Below are 18,486 nucleotides of genomic sequence, written 5' to 3'. Positions count from 1 at the left end.
GGTATGACACAACAACCCCAAAGTATAGTATATATATTGGCCCATCCAGATTGATGTCTTATTACTAAGTATCTGGTCAACAATGGGGCTGCAGTTAACCTATTACAATGGAGAATCACTGTGCCAAAATCACGAATTTACGATATTACTGATCCGTTGCAAAATCAAATTAACTGTTGCATGGTCTGTCACAGGTTAAGTCAAAGAAATCAAACGTTGGAAGGGTTGCGACGGATTTAGGCCGTTGCAAATTTGCCATTAATCCTATCCATCACAAAAATTAAAAATCCATAGCTTAATTATGTAAAAACCGACCCGAATTATTCGTCGTTTTTAAATTTGGCGATGGATATCGTCCGTCACTGATCTTAAGAGAAGTGACGGACCTCAAATCTGTCGTCTTCGTTGATCTTAGGAGAAGCGACAAACCTCAAATCGATTGTCGATTTTTTACTTCAATAGAAATTAGCAGGAAGTTTGGTTCATCACTAAAATTTTTGGAAAAAAGTGTTAAGTTCATTTAAAAAAAAAACTTGTTACACCAGATAGTCATCCAAAAAAAAATCACTTGATTATTTAATAAGAATCATATTCACAAAATTCAAAGGAATATAACCTTCTGCTGATCATCCAACACGCTTCTTTTCCAATTAAGGAAGGTGCTGGATGTGGGGCCAAGGATGATACAGTACCACAGGTCAACGTAATCATGCTGGCGGCGAGGGACGTGTCAGAGTGGTCATCGATAACCCTACCCATTGTATGACACAACAACCTCAAAGCAAAATATATATCAGCTCATCTATAAAGATGGCCTATTACCAGGAATCTGATTAACAATGGGGCTGCAATTAACCTATCTCCATGGAGAATCACTACACAAAAATCATGAATTTACAATGGAGCAGATCCGTTGCAAAACCAAATTAACCATTGCATGGTTTGTCACTATTTACCGAGTCACAGAAATCGAACGATGGATGCGATGCGACGAATCTACGATAAATTTAGTCCTTCACAAATTTGCCACGGATCCTACCCATTGCAAAGGTTAAAAATTCATCGGTTAATTATGGAAAAACCGTCCCAAATTACTCATCATTTTAAAATTTGGAGATGGATACAGTCTGTCGCTGATCTTAGGAGAAGAGACGGACTTCAAATCTATTATCAAGTTTTGACTTCATTAAAAATTAGCGACAGATTTGGATCGTGGCTAAAATTTTTGCCAAAAAAAAAAACAGTTAATTTTGTTTCTTTTTTTTTCTTAAAATCTGTTACACTGGATAGTCATCTAAAAAAAATTCACATGATTGCTTAAAAAGAATCACATTCACAAAAATTAAAAGAATATATCCTACCAGTGATCATACAACTTGCTTCTTTTCCATTTGAGTAAGGTGCTGGAAGTGGGTCGAAGGATGATATAGTACCACAGGTTAACACAATCACAATGGAGGTAGGCAACATGTCCCAGTGGTAATCGATAAGCCTAACCATAGTATAACACAACAACCTCAAAGCTTAATATATATCTCCCCATCTGGATTAATGCCCTATTACTAGGAATCTGGTGAACAATGGGCCTGCAGTTAACCTATTACAATGGAGAATCACTACTCCAAAATTACGAATTTATGATGGACCAAATCCGTTATAAAACCAAATTAACCGTTGCATGGTCCGTCAGAGGTTGTCAGGTCACAGAAATCAAACGTTGGGAGGGATGCGACAGATGTATTCCGTCACAAATTTGCCACTAATCCTATCCATCGAAAAAATTAAAAATTCGTAGCTTAATTATGTAAAAATCGACCTGAATTATTCGTCATAATAAAATTTTGTGATGGATATCGTTGTAAGTGCTATGGTCTCATGCTCCTTTGGTTGTCAAATTTTGTTGTGCCAAAACTCTATCTGTGTCTTCTGTTTGTATGATGATATACATATGTTCAAGACATTGTTCAAGACATCGCATTAACTCTATAAAGACATTGCTTCTGTCAAGAACGACGAACTACTTCAAGCCAAGTCAAGCCATGTACTTTGTCAACTTCTGTAAACATCAATGTTCAGAGCTACATCGATAAACACTTCAAGACTCAAGTACATTTCAAGACTCAAGTGCAACTCAAGATGAAGTTTAATTTCAAGCTTTAGAAGATCTCAAGATCAAGCTACTTCAAGTAGAGATCTCAAGCTTCATAAGGTTCAAAGGTCAACCATTATCTGAAAAGAATGAAGTTCAATGTTCATACTTAATGATCCCGGTATGATAGACCTTAGATTGACCTTATGATAGGTCGTTTTGGTTACATAATTCAAGATGAATCTTTATAGATGATTTTGGTCTGTTCTAAGACTAGTCCTGGACCTTGTTCGACTAGTCCTAGCACTGGTTCGTCCAGTCCAAGAAATTTCTCGTCCAGTCCTAAGTTATTGAAGCTTTCAGAATTTTTTGGTTAAGCTTCGATCAGTCCTGAGAACTGGTCGATCGGTCAAAGGAGGGTTAGGACTCGACCTTCGACCGGTCATATATCTATGACTCGAACTACAACATGCAAATCATGTTTCCTATGACCAGTCCTGGGTAAGCGACGACCAGTCGCAGGCGGTCCATGACCAGTCGTAGAATCCCTACGACTAGTCGTAGAACGATTTTTTAAGATCACGCTTAAAATTTCAAAATGTTGTTGTTGCTACGACCAGTCGAAGCTTTCTCAAGATTAGTCATAGACGTGATTTCTGTAACTATAAATTGAACACGAAACTTAGAGTTTTATAACTCACTTCAAGGAAATCAAAGCTCCATTCTGAGATAAGTTAGTGTTCATTTTAAACTACGTTGTGCATTATTAATATTCTCTTTTTGTTAGCTTGTTTATTTGATTTTATTCCTATATTCCAATCTTATTTGAAAAGAGGAATTGTTGTATTCCTTCTTCTTGGAATCAAAATCAAATATAGCTACGCCCATTTGATTTAATTTAAAATCAATTAGGAATTAGAACCATTTTAAGTGAGTATTGGACATTGAGCATTGATTCGAACTTCTACTCTGATTGGTTCTTTCGGGTTGCTACAAAAGGAGAAATCCAAGTATTTTACATTTATGTAAAATTTTTATTCTTTTGATTTTTGTTTGAGATTCGCCAGAAAAATATCATTGTGTGGTTATCTTAGGAGAGCCACAAAACTTAGATAGTGTGGGTTTTTGGATTGTGTAAGCCCAAGTTAAAAAGACACAATTGTGAAGGTTTTAGGTGAACCTATGAAACTTATTTTGTTAGTGAACGGTAATATCCCCTGTGTGAGGATATTAGGAGTGGAGTAGCATTCTGTGTGGCTGTTGTTGAACAGTTGGTGTACACACAAGTGAACTACTATAATTCTGTCTTGTGGTTTGAATGCTTGCTTAAGTTTTATATCTTTTATTATTCAGAATTGTGGAATGTATGTGTGGATGTGAATGTTATGAAATTTACATTTCAAAGCACAGTGGGAATGTTGTAATAATTTAGATTTAAATTCCTGCAATTTATTTCAATTCCTTACTATTTATTTATTCCTCTTCAGTTTGAGTTTTTGATACAAAGGACGTTCTAGAAATAAGGTTGTCCTGCCATAAACCCTTGGTTTTTATGCTGTAAGATTGTCCTTAGAACTAAATTCATATTAACCTCTCAATTCTTATTTATTGAGGTTGAATTTATTTCAGCATTGTGAATTGATTTATTTTATTTGGATATCATATTCTTTTATTCCACTGTTAAAGTTTTATTTTGGCATCGTCCTATTCACCCCCCCCCCCCCCCTCTAGGACATATAGCTAGGCCATTTCAATAGTCTTCGTTGATCTTAGGAGAAGCGACAGACCACAAATCGGTTGTCGATTTTTTACTTCATCATAAATTAGCAAGAAGTTTAGTTCATCGCTAAAATTTCTGTTAAAAAAAGTGTTAAGTTCGTTTAAAAAAAAAACTTGTTACACCAAATACTCATCCAAAAAAAATCCCTTGATTATTTAATAAGAATCTTATTCACAAAATTCAAAGGAATATAACCTTCTAGTGATCATCCAACACGCTTCTTTTCCATTTAAGGAAGATGCTGGATGTGGGGCCAAGGATGACACAGTACCTCAGGTCAACGCAATCACGGTGGAGGCGAGGGATGTGTTGAGTTGTCATCGATAACCCTACCCACAGTATGACATAATAACCTCAAAGCATAATATATATCGGCTCAACTATAAAGATGGCCTATTACTAGGAATCTGGTTAACAATGGGGCTGCAGTTAACCAATATCCATGGAGAATCACGATGCAAAAATCATGAATTTACAATGAAGTAGATCCGTTGCAAAACCAAATTAACCGTTGCAAAACCAAATTAACCGTTGCATGGTTTGTCACTGTTTACCGAGTCACAGAAATCGAATGATGGATGCGATGCGATGGACATACGATAAATTTAGACCATCACAAATTTTCCACAGATCCTATCTGTCGCAAAGGTTAAATATTCGTCAATTAAATATGGAAAAACCATCCTGAATTACTCATCATTTTAAAATTTGGAGATGGATACGGTCCGTCGTTGATCTTAGAAGAAGAGTCCGACTTCAAATTTATTATCAAGTTTCGACTTCATTAGAAATTAGTGACAGATTTGGATCGAGGCTAAAATTTTTGCCAAATAAAAAATGTCGATAATTTTGTTTCTTTTTTTTCTTAAAATCTGTTACACCGGATAGTCATCTAAAAAAAAATTCACATGATTGTTTAAAAAGAATCACATTCACAAAAATCAAAAGAATATATCCTACCAGTGATCATACAACTTGCTTCTTTTCCATTTGAGTAAGGTGTTGGAAGTGGGTCGAAGGATGATATAGTACCACAAGTTAACATAATCACGATGGAGGTAGGCAATGTGTCCCAGTGGTCATCGATAAGCCTAACCATAGTATGACACAATAACCTCAAAGCTTAGTATATATCTCCCCATCCAGATTGATGCCCTATTACCAGGAATCTGGTCAATAATGGGGTTGCAGTTAACCTACTACAATGGAGAATCACTACTCCAAAATTATGAATTTACAACTGACCAAATCCGTTGTAAAACCAAATTAACCGATGCATAGTCCGTCAGAGGTTGTCGGGTAACAGAAATCAAACGTTGGGAGGATGCGACAGATGTATTCTGTCGCAAATTTACAACTAATCCTATCCATTGGAAAAAATAAAAATTCGTAGCTTAATTATGTAAAAATCGACCTGAATTATTCGTCATAATAAAATTTGGCGATGGATATCGTTGTAAGTGTAATGGACTCATGCTCCTTTGGTTGTCAAATTTTATTGTGCCAAAACTTTATCTGTGTCTTATGTTTGTATGATGATATAAATATGTTCAAGACATTGTTCAGGACATCGCATCAACTCTATAAAGACATTGCTTCTGTTAAGAACAACGAACTACTTCAAGCCAAGTCAAGCCATGTACTTTGTCAACTTCTGTAAACATCAATGTTCAGAGCTACATCGATAAACACTTCAACACTCAAGTACATTTCAAGACTCAAGTGCAACTCAAGATGAAGTTTAATTTCAAGCTTTAGAAGATCTCAAGATCAAGCTACTTCAAGTAGAGAGCTCAAGCTTCATAAGGTTCAAAGGTCAACCATTATCTGAAAAGAATGAAGTTCAATGTTCATACTTAATGATCCAGGTATGATAGACCTTTGATTGACCTTAGGGTAGGTCGTTTTGGTTACATAATTCAAGATGAATCTTTATAGATGATTTTGGTCTATTCTAAGACTAGTCCTGGACCTTATTCAACTAGTCCTAGCACTGGTTCGTCCAGTCCAAGGAATTTCTCGTCCAATCCTAATTGTTGAAGATTTTCAGAATTTTTTGGTTAAGCTTCGACCAGTCCTGAGAACTAGTCAACCGGTCATAGGAGGGTCAGGACTCGACCTTCGACCGGTCATGTATCTACGACTCAACCTACAACGTGCAAATCATGTTTCCTATGACCAGTCCTGAGTTAGCTACGACCAGTCGTAGGTGGTCCACGACTAGTCGTAAAATCCCTACGACTAGACGTAGAATGGTTTTTTAAGATCACGTTTAAAATTTCAAAATGTCGTTGTTGCTATGACCAGTCGAAGCTTTCTTAAGATCAGTCACAGACGTGATTTCTGCAACTGCAAATTGAACATGAATCTTAGAGTTTTATAACTCACTTCAAGAAAATCAAAGCTCCATTCTGAGATAAGTTAGTGTTCATTTTAAACTACGTTGTGCATAATTAATATTCTCTTTTTGTTAGCTTGTTTATTTGATTTTATTCCTATATTCCAATCTTATTTGAAAAGAGGAATTGTTGTATTCCTTCTTCTTGGAATCAAAATCAAATATAGCTACGCCCATTTGATTTAATTTAAAATCAATAAGGAATTAGAACCACTTTAAGTGAGTATTAGACATTGAGCGTTGATTCAAACTTCTACTCCAATTGGTTCTTTCGGGTTGCTACGAAAGGAGAAATCCAGGTATTTTACATTTATGTAAAATTTCTATTCTTTTGGTTTTTGTTTGAGATTCGCCAGAAAAATCTCATTGTGTGATTATCTTAGGAGAGCCACAAAACTTAGATAGTGTGGGTTTTTGGATTGTGTAAGCCCAAGTTAAAAAGACACAATTGTGAAGGTTTTAGGAGAACCTGTGAAACTTATTTTGTTAGTGAATGGTAATATCCCCTGTGTGAGGATATTAGGAGTGGAGTAGCATTCTGTGTGGCTGTTGTTGAACAGTTGGTGTAGACACAGGCGAACCGCTATAATTCTGTTTTGTGGTTTGAATACTTGCTTAAGTTTTATATCTTTTATCATTCAGAATTGTGGAATGTATGTGTGGATGTGAATGTTGTAAAATTTACATTTCAAAACACAGTGAGAATGTTGTAATAATTTAGATTTAAATTCCTGTAATTTATTTCAATTCTTTACTATTTATTTATTCCTCTTCGATTTGAGTTTTTGATACAAAGGACGTTCTAGAAATAAGGTTGTCCTGCCATAAACCCTTGGTTTTTATGGTGTAAGATTGTCCTTGGAACTGACTTCATATTAACCTCTCAATTCTTATTTATTGAGGTTGCTTTTATTTCAGCATTGTGAATTGATTTATTTTATTTGGATATCATATTCTTTTATTCTACTGTTAAAGTTTTATTTTGGCATTGTTCTATTCCCCCCCCCCCCCCCCCCTCCGCCCTCTAGGATGTATAGCTAGGCCATTTCAATAGTCTTCATTGCGACAGACCACAAATCAGTTGTTGATTCTTTACTTCATTAGAAATTAGCAGGAAGTTTAGTTCATCACTAAAATTTCTGCAAAAAAAAGTGTTAAGTTCGTTTAAAAAACACTTGTTACACCAGATAGTTATCCAAAAAAAATCGCTTGATTATTTAATAAGAATCATATTCACAAAATTCAAAGGAATATAACCTTCTGGTGATCATCCAACACGCTTCTTTTCCATTTAAGGAAGGTACTGGATGTGGGGCCAAGGATGATACAGTACCACAGGTCAACGCAATCACGGTGGAGACGAGGGACGTGTCCAAGTTGTCATCGACAACCCTTCCCACAGTATGACACAACAACCTCAAAGAATAATATATATCAACTCCTCTATAAAGATGGCCTATTACCAGGAATCTGGTTAACAATGGGGCTGCAGTTAACCTATCTCCATGGAGAATCACTAAGTAAAAATCATGAATTTACAATGGAGCAGATCCATTGCAAAACCAAATTAACCATTGCATGGTTTGTCACTGTTTACACAGTCATAGAAATAGAATGATGGATGCGATGCGACGGATCTACGATAAATTTACTCCCTCGTAAATTTGCCACGGATCCTATCTGTCCCAAAGGTTAAAAATTCAACGGTTAAATATGGAAAAACCATCCCGAATTACTCATCATTTTAAAATTTGGCGACGGATACGGTCCGTTACTGATCTTAGGAGAAGAGACGGACTTCAAATCTATTATCAAGTTTCGACTTCATTAGAAATTAGCGACAGATTTGGACCATGGCTAAAAATTTTGCTAAATAAAAAATGCCATTAATTTTGTTTCTTTTTTTCTTAAAATCTGTTACACCAGATAGTCATCTAAAAAAAATTCACATGATTGTTTAAAAAGAATCACATTCACAAAAATCAAAAGAATATATCCTACCAGTGATCATACAACTTGCTTCTTCTCCATTTGAGTAAGGTGTTGGAAGTGTGTCAAAGGATGATATAGTACCACAGGTTAACACAATCACGATGGAGGTAGGCAACGTGTCCCAGTGGTCATCGATAAGCCTAACCATAGTATGACACAACAACCTCAAAGCTTAGTATATATCTGCCCATCCGGATTGATGCCCTATTACCAGGAATCTGGTCAACAATGGGGCTACAGTTAACCTACTACAATGGAGAATCACTACTCCAAAATTACGAATTTATGACGGACCAAATCTGTTGTAAATCCAAATTAATCGATCCATGGTCCGTCAGAGGTTGTCGGGTAACAGAAATCAAACACTGGGAGGATGCGATAGATGTATTCCATCGCAAATTTGCCACTAATTCTATCCATCGAAAAAATTAAAAATCCGTAGCTTAATTATGTAAAAATTGACACGAATTATTCGTCATAATAAAATTTGGCGATGGGTATCCTCTTCGTTGATCTAAGGAGAAGCGACAAACCTCAAATCGGTTGTCGATTTTTGACTTCATTAGAAATTAGCAGGAAGTTTGGTTCATTGCTAAAATTTTTACAAAAAAAAGTGTTCAGTTCGCTTAAAAAAAAACTTATTCCACCAGATAGTCATCCAAAAAAAATTGCTTGATTATTTAATAAGAATCATATTCACAAAATTCAAAGGAATATAACCTTCTAGTGATCATTCAACACGCTTCTTTTCCATTTAAGGAATGTGCTGGATGTGGGGCCAAGGATGAAATAGTACCACAGGTCAACGCAATGACAGTGGCGGCGAGGGACGTGTCCGAGTGGTCATCGATAACCCTACCCACAGTATGACACAACTACCTTAAAGCATAATATATATCTGCTCATCTATAAAGATGGCCTATTACCAGGAATCTGGTTAACAATGAGGCTGCAGTTAACCTATCTCCATGGAGAATCACTACGTAAAAGTCATGAATTTACAATGGAGCAGATCCGTTGCAAAACCAAATTAACCATTGCATGGTTTGTCACTGTTTACAGAGTCATAGAAATAGAATGATGGATGCGATGCGATGGATCTACGATAAATTTAGTCCCTCGTAAATTTGCCACGGATCCTATCTGTCCCAAAGGTTAAAAATTCATCGGTTAAATATGGAAAAACCATCCCGAATTACTCATCATTTTAAAATTTGGCGACGGATACGGTCCGTTACTGATCTTATGAGAAGAGACGGACTTCAAATCTATTATCAAGTTTCTTCTTCATTAGAAATTAGCGACAGATTTGGACCATGGCTAAAATTTTTGCCAAATAAAAAATGCCATTAATTTTGATTCTTTTTTTCTTAAAATCTGTTACACCAGATAGTCATCTAAAAAAAATTCACATGATTGTTTAAAAAGAATCACATTCACAAAAATCAAAAGAATATATCCTACCAGTGATCATACAACTTGCTTCTTCTCCATTTGAGTAAGGTGTTGGAAGTGTGTCGAAAGATGATATAGTACCACAGGTTAACACAATCACGATGGAGGTAGGCAACGTGTCCTAGTGGTCATCGATAAGCCTAACCATAGTATGACACAACAACCTCAAAGCTTAGTATATATCTGCCCATCCGGATTGATGTCGTATTACCAGGAATCTGGTCAACAATGGGGCTACAGTTAACCTACTACAATGGAGAATCACTACTCCAAAATTACAAATTTATGACGGACCAAATCCGTTGTAAATCCAAATTAATCAATGCATGGTCCGTCAGAGGTTGTCGGGTAACAGAAATCAAACGCTGGGAGGATGCGATAGATGTATTCCGTCGCAAATTTGCCACTAATTCTATCCATCGAAAAAATTAAAAATCCGTAGCTTAATTATGTAAAAATTGACACGAATTATTCGTCATAATAAAATTTGGCGATGGGTATCCTCTTCGTTGATCTAAAGAGAGGCGACAAACCTCAAATCGGTTGTTGATTTTTGACTTCATTAGAAATTAGCAGGAAGTTTGGTTCATTGCTAAAATTTTTACAAAAAAACGTGTTAAGTTCGCTTTAAAAAAAAAACTTATTCCACCAGATAGTCATCCAAAAAAAATCGCTTGATTATTTAATAAGAATCATATTCACAAAATTCAAAGGAATATAACCTTCTAGTGATCATTCAACATGCTTCTTTTCCATTTAAGGAATGTGTTGGATGTGGGGCCAAGGATGAAATAGTACCACAGGTCAACGCAATGACAGTGGCGGCGAGGGACGTGTCCGAGTGGTCATCGATAACCCTACCCACAGTATGATACAACTACCTTAAAGCATAATATATATCTGCTCATCTATAAAGATGGCCTATTACCAGGAATCTGGTTAACAATGAGGCTGCAGTTAACCTATCTCCATGGAGAATCACTACGTAAAAATCATGAATTTACAATGGAGCAGATCCGTTGCAAAACCAAATTAACCATTGCATGGTTTGTCACTGTTTACAGAGTCATAGAAATAGAATGATGGATGCGATGCCATGGATCTACGATAAATTTAGTCCCTCGTAAATTTGCCACGGATCCTATCTGTCCCAAAGGTTAAAAATTCATCAGTTATATGTGGAAAAACCATCCCGAATTACTCATCATTTTAAAATTTGGCGACGGATACGGTCCGTTACTGATCTTATGAGAAGAGACGGACTTTAAATCTATTATCAAGTTTCTTCTTCATTAAAAATTAGCGACAGATTTGGACCATGGCTAAAATTTTTGCCAAATAAAAAATGCCATTAATTTTGTTTCTTTTTTTCTAAAAATCTATTACACTAGATAGTCATCTAAAAAAAATTCACATGATTGTTTAAAAAGAATCACATTCACAAAAATCAAAAGAATATATCCTACCAGTGATCATACAACTTGCTTCTTCTCAATTTGAGTAAGGTTTTGGAAGTGTGTCGAAGGATGATATAGTACCACAGGTTAACACAATCACGATAGAGGTAGGCAACGTGTCCCAGTGGTCATCGATAAGCCTAACCATAGTATGACACAACAACCTCAAAGCTCAGTATATATCTGCCCATCCGGATTGATGCCCTATTACCAGGAATCTGGTTAACAATGGGGCTACAGTTAACCTACTACAATGGAGAATCACTACTCCAAAATTACAAATTTATGACGGACCAAATCCGTTGTAAATCCAAATTAACCGATGCGTGGTCCATCAGAGGTTGTCGGGTAACAGAAATCAAATGCTGGGAGAATGCGACAGATGTATTCCGTCGCAAATTTGCCACTAATTCTATCCATCGAAAAAATTAAAAATTCGTACCTTATTTATGTAAAAATTGACACGAATTATTCGTCATAATAAAATTTGGCGATGGGTATCCTCTTCGTTGATCTAAGGAGAAGCGATAAACCTCAAATCGGTTGTCGATTTTTCACTTCATTAGAAATTAGCAGGAAGTTTGGTTCATCGCTAAAATTTTTACAAAAAAAAGTGTTAAGTTCGCTTAAAAGAAAACTTATTCCACCAGATAGTCATCCAAAAAAAATCGCTTGATTATTTAATAAGAATCATATTCACAAAATTCAAAGGAATATAACCTTCTAGTGATCATTCAACATGCTTCTTTTCCACTTAAGGAATGTGCTGGATGTGGGGCCAAGGATGAAATAGTACCACAGGTCAACGCAATGACAGTGGCGGCTAGGGACGTGTCCGAGTGGTCATCGATAACCCTACCCATAGTATGACACAACTACCTCAAAGCATAATATATATCTGCTCATCTATAAAGATGGCCTATTACCAGGAATCTGGTTAACAATGAGGCTGCAGTTAACCTATCTCCATGGAGAATCACCACGTAAAAATCATGAATTTACAATGGAGCAGATCCGTTGCAAAACCAAATTAACCATTGCATGGTTTGTCACTGTTTACAGAGTCATAGAAATAGAATGATGGATGCGATGCGATGGATCTACGATAAATTTAGTCCCTCGTAAATTTACCACGGATCCTATCTGTCCTAAAGGTTAAAAATTCATCGGTTAAATCTGGAAAAACCATCCCGAATTACTCATGATTTTAAAATTTGGCGACGGATACGGTCCGTTACTGATCTTATGAGAAGAGACGGACTTCAAATCTATTATTAAGTTTCTTCTTCATTAGAAATTAGCGACAGATTTGGACCATGGCTAAAATTTTTGCCAAATAAAAAATGCCATTAATTTTGTTTCTTTTTTTCTTAAAATCTATTACACCAGATAGTCATCTAAAAAAAATTCACATGATTGTTTAAAAAGAATAACATTCACAAAAATCAAAAGAATATATCCTACCAGTGATCATACAACTTGCTTCTTCTCCATTTGAGTAAGGTGTTGGAAGTGTGTCGAAGGATGATATAGTACCACAGGTTAACACAATCACGATGGAGGTAGGCAACGTGTCCCAGTGGTCATCGATAAGCCTAACCATAGTATGACACAACAACCTCAAAGCTCAGTATATATCTGCCCATCCGGATTGATGCCCTATTACCAGGAATCTGGTTAACAATGGGGCTACAGTTAACCTACTACAATGGAGAATCACTACTCCAAAATTACAAATTTATGACGGACCAAATCCGTTGTAAATCCAAATTAACCGATGCATGGTCCGTCAGAGGTTGTCGGGTAACAGAAATCAAACGCTGGGAGGATGCGACAGATGTATTCCGTCGCAAATTTGCCACTAATTCTATCCATCGAAAAAATTAAAAATCCGTAGCTTAATTATGTAAAAATTGACACGAATTATTCGTCATAATAAAATTTGGCGATGGGTATCCTCTTCGTTGATCTAAGGAGAAGCGACAAACCTCAAATCGGTTGTCGATTTTTTACTTCATTAGAAATTAGCAGGAAGTTTGGTTCATCGCTAAAATTTTTACAAAAAAAAGTGTTAAGTTCGCTTTAAAAAAAAACTTATTCCACCAGATAGTCATCCAAAAAAAATCGCTTGATTATTTAATAAGAATCATATTCACAAAATTCAAAGGAATATAACCTTCTTGTGATCATTCAACACGCTTCTTTTCCATTTAAGGAATGTGTTGGATGTGGGGCCAAGGATGAAATAGTACCACAGGTCAACGCAATGACGGTGGCGGCGAGGGACGTGTCCGAGTGGTCATCGATAACCCTACCCACAGTATGACACAACTACCTCAAAGCATAATATATATCTGCTCATCTATAAAGATGGCCTATTACCAGGAATCTGGTTAACAATGGGGCTGCAGTTAACCTATCTCCATGGAGAATCACTATGTAAAAATCATGAATTTACAATGGAGCAGATCCATTCCAAAACCAAATTAACCATTGCATGGTTTGTCACTATTTACCGAGTCACGGAAATCGAACGATGGATGCGATGCGACGGATCTACGAAAAATTTAGTCCCTCGCAAATTTACAACGGATCCTATCTGTCGCAAAGGTTAAAAATTCATCGATTAATCATGGAAAAACTATCCCGAATTACTCATCATTTTAAATTTTAGTCACGGATACGGTCCGTCGCTCATCTTAGGAGAAGAGACGGGCTTCAAATATATTATGAAGTTTCGACTTCATTAGAAATTAGCGACAGATTTGGACCGTGGCTAAAATTTTTCCCAAAAAAAATGCCGTAAATTTTGTTTCTTTTTTTCTTAAAATCTGTTACACCACATAATCATCTAAAAAAATCATATGATTGTTTAAAAAGAATCACATTCACAAAATTTAAAAGAATATATCCTACCAGTGATCATACAACTTGCTTCTTTAACATTTAAGTATGGTGTTGGAAGTGGGTCAAAGGATGATATAGTACCACAGGTTAACACAATCGCGATGGAGGTAGGCAGCGTGTCCCAGTGGTCATCGATATGCCTAAGCAATGACACAACAACCTCAAAGCTTAATTTATATCTGCCCATCCGGATTGATGCCCTATTACCAGGAATCTGGTCAACAATGGGGCTGCAGTTAACCTACTACAATGGAGAATCACAACTCCAAAATTACGAATTTACGACGGACCGAATTTGTTGTAAAACCAAATTAACCGATGCATGGTCCGTCAGAGGTTGTCGAGTCATAAAAATCAAACGTTGGGAGGATGCGACAAATGTATTCCGTCACAAATTTGCCACTAATCCTATCCATCGGAAAAATTAAAAATGCGTAGCTTATGTAAAAATTGACCCGAATTATTCGTCATAATGAAATTTGGCGATGGATATCGTGTTCGTTGATCTAAGGAGAAGTGACAGACCTCAAATCGGTTGTCGATTTTTAACTTCATTAGAAATTAGCAGGAAGTTTGGTTCATCGCTAAAATTTCTGCAAAAAACGTGTTAAGTTCGTTTTAAAAAAAAACTTGTTCCACCAGATAGTCATCCAAAAAAAATCGCTTGATTATTTAATAAGAATCAAATTCACAAAATTCAAAGGAATATAACCTTCTAGTGATCATCTAACACGCTTCTTTTCCATTTAAGTAATGTGCTGGATGTGGGGCCAAGGATGATACAGCACCACAGGTCAACGCAATCACGGTGGAGGTGAGGGACGTGTCCGAGTGGTCATCGATAACCCTACCCATAGTATAACACAACAACCTTAAAGCATAATATATATTAGCTCGTCTATAAAGATGGCCGATTACCAAGAATCTGGTTAACAATGGGGCTGCAGTTAACCTATCTCCATGGAGAATCACTACGCAAAAATCATGAATTTACAATGGAGCAGATCCGTTGCAAAACCAAATTAACCATTGCATGGTTTGTCATTGTTTACCGAGTCATAAAAATCGAACGATGGATGCGATGCGATGGATCTACGATAAATTTAGCCCCTCACAAATTTGCCACGGATCCTATCTGTCGCAAAGGTTAAAAATTCATCTGTTAATTATGGAAAAACTGTCCCGAATTACTCATCATTTTAAAATTTGGTGACAGATACGGTCTGTCGCTGATCTTAGGAGAAGTGTCCGACTTCAAATCTAGTATCAAGTTTCAACTTCATTAACAATTAGCGACAAATTTGGACCGTGGCTAAAATTTTTCCCAAAAAAAACACCGTTAATTTTCTTTCTTTTTTTCTTAAAATCTATTACACTGGATAATCATCTAAAAAAATTTCACAAGATTGTTTAAAAAGCATCACATTCACAAAAATCAAAAGAATATATCCTACCACTGATCATACAACTTGCTTCTTTTCCATTTGAGTAAGGTGTTGGAAGTGGGTCGAAGGATGATATAGTACCACAGGTTAACACAATCACGATGGAGGTAGGCAACGTGTCCCAGTGGTCATCGATAAGCCTAACCATGGTATGACACAATAACCTCAAAGCTTAACTTATATCCGCCTATCCGGATTGATGCCCTATTATCAGGAATCTGGTCAACAATGGGGCTACAGTTAACCTACCACAATGGAGAATCCCTGCTCCAAAATTATGAATTTATGATAGTCCAAATCCATTGTAAAACCAAATTAACCGATGCATGGTCCGTCAGAGGTTGTCGGGTAACAGAAATCAAACGTTGGGAGAATGCGACAGATGTATTCCGTCGCAAATTTGCAACTAAACCCTATCCATCGGAAAATTTAAAAATCCTTAGCTTAATTATATAAAAATCGACCTGAATTATTTGTCATAATAAAATTTGGCTTTGGATATCGTTGTAAGTGTTATGGTCACATGCTCCTGTGGTTGTCAAATTTTGTTGTGTCAAAACTCTATCTGTGTCTTGTGTTTGTATGATGATATACATATGTTCAAGACATTGTTCAAGACATCGCATCAACTCTATAAAGACATTGCTTCTATTAAGAACGACGAACTACTTCAAGCCAAGTCAAGCCATGTACTTTGTCAACTTCTGTAAACATCAATGTTCAGAGCTACATCGATAAACACTTCAACACTCAAGTACATTACAAGACTCAAGTGCAACTCAAGATGAAGTTTAATTTCAAGCTTTAGAAGATCTCAATATCAAGCTACTTCAAGTAGAGATCTCAAGCTTCATAAGGTTCAAAGGTCAATCATTATCTGAAAAGAATGAAGTTCAATTTTCATACTTAATGATCCGGGTATGATAGACCTTAGATTGACCTTAAGGTAGGTCGTTTTGGTTACATAATTCAAGATGAATCTTTATAGATGATTTTGGTCTATTCTAAGACTAGTCCTGGACCTTATTCGACTAGTCCTAGCACTGGTTCGTCTAGTCCAAGGAATTTCTCATCCAGTCCTAAGTTGTTAAAGATTTTGAGAATTTTTTGGTTAAGCTTCGACTAGTCCTGAGAACTGGTCGACCGGTCGTAAGAGGGTCAGGACTCGACCTTCGACTAGTCATGTATCTACGACTTGAACTACAACATGTAAATCATGTTTCTTATGACCAGTCCTGGGTAAGCTACGACCAGTCGTAGGCGGTCCACGACCAGTCGTAGAATCCCTACAACTAGTCGTAGAACGGTTTTTTAAGATCGCCCTTAAAATTTCAAAATGTTGTTGTTGCTACGACCAGTCGAAGCTTTCTCAAGATTAGTCATAGACATGATTTCTGTAACTATAAATTGAACATGAAACTTAGAGTTTTATAACTCACTTCAAGAAAATCAAAGCTCCATTCTCAGATAAGTTAGTGTTCATTTTAAGCTACGTTGTGCGTAATTAATATTCACTTTTTGTTAGCTTGTTTATTTGATTTTATTCCTATATTCCAATCTTATTTGAAAAGAGGAATTGTTGTATTCATTCTTCTTGGAATCAAAATTAAATATAGCTACGCCCATTTGATTTAATTTAAAATCAATTAGGAGTTAGAACCATTTTAAGTGAGTATTGGACATTGAGCGTTGATTCAAACTTCTACTTCGATTGGTTCTTTCGGGTTGCTACGAAAGGAGAAATCTAGGTATTTTACATTTATGTAAAATTTCTATTCTTTTGGTTTTTGTTTGAGATTCGCCAGAAAAATCTCATTGTGTGGTTATCTTAGGAGAGCCACAAAACTTAGATAGTGTGTGTTTTTGGATTGTGTAAGCCTAAGTTAAAAAGACACAATTGTGAAGGTTTTAGGTGAACCTGTGAAACTTATTTTGTTAGTGAATGGTAATATCCCCTGTGTGAGGATATTAGGAGTGGAGTAGCATTCTGTGTGGCTGTTGTTGAACAGTTGGTGTAGACACAGGCGAACCGCTATAATTCTGTCTTGTGGTTTGAAAGCTTGCTTAAGTTTTATATCTTTTATCATCCAGAATTGTGGAATGTATGTGTGGATGTGAATGTTGTAAAATTTACATTTCCAAGCACAGTGGGAATGTTGTAATAATTTAGATTTAAATTCCTGCAATTTATTTCAATTCTTTACTATTTATTTATTCCTCTTCGGTTTGAGCTTTTGATATAAAGGACGTTCTAGAAATAAGGTTGTCCTGCCATAAACCCTTGGTTTTTATGGTGTAAGATTGTCCTTAGAACTGAATTCATATTAACCTCTCAATTCTTATTTATTGAGGTTGCTTTTATTTCAGCATTATGAATTGATTTATTTTATTTGGATATCATATTCTTTTATTCCACTGTTAAAGTTTTATTTTGGCATCATTCTATTCCCCCCCCCCCCCCCCCCCAGGACGTATAGCTAGGCCATTTCAATAGTCTTCGTTGATCTTAGGAGAAGCGACAGACCACAAATCAGTTGTTGATTCTTTACTTCATTAGAAATTAGCAGGAAGTTTAGTTCATCGCTAAAATTTCTGGAAAAAAAAAGTGTTAAGTTCGTTTAAAAAACACTTGTTACACCAGATAGTCATCCAAAAAAATCGCTTAATTATTTAATAAGAATCATATTCAAAAAATTCAAAGGAATATAACCTTCTGGTGATCATCCAACAAGCTTCTTTTCCATTTAAGGAAGGTGCTGGATGCGGGGCCAAGGATGACACTGTACCACAGGTCAACGCAATCATGGTGGAGACGAGGGACGTTTCCGAGTTGTCATCGATAACCCTTCCCACAGTATGACACAACAACCTCAAAGCATAATATATATCGGCTCATCTATAAAGATGGCCTATTACCAGGAATCTGGTTAACAATGGGGCTACAGTTAACCTATCTCCATGCA

This window comes from Magnolia sinica, chromosome 6 (genome assembly GCF_029962835.1).
Source record: "Magnolia sinica isolate HGM2019 chromosome 6, MsV1, whole genome shotgun sequence".
NCBI lineage: Eukaryota > Viridiplantae > Streptophyta > Magnoliopsida > Magnoliales > Magnoliaceae > Magnolia > Magnolia sinica.
This window is presented reverse-complemented; position numbering follows the sequence as displayed.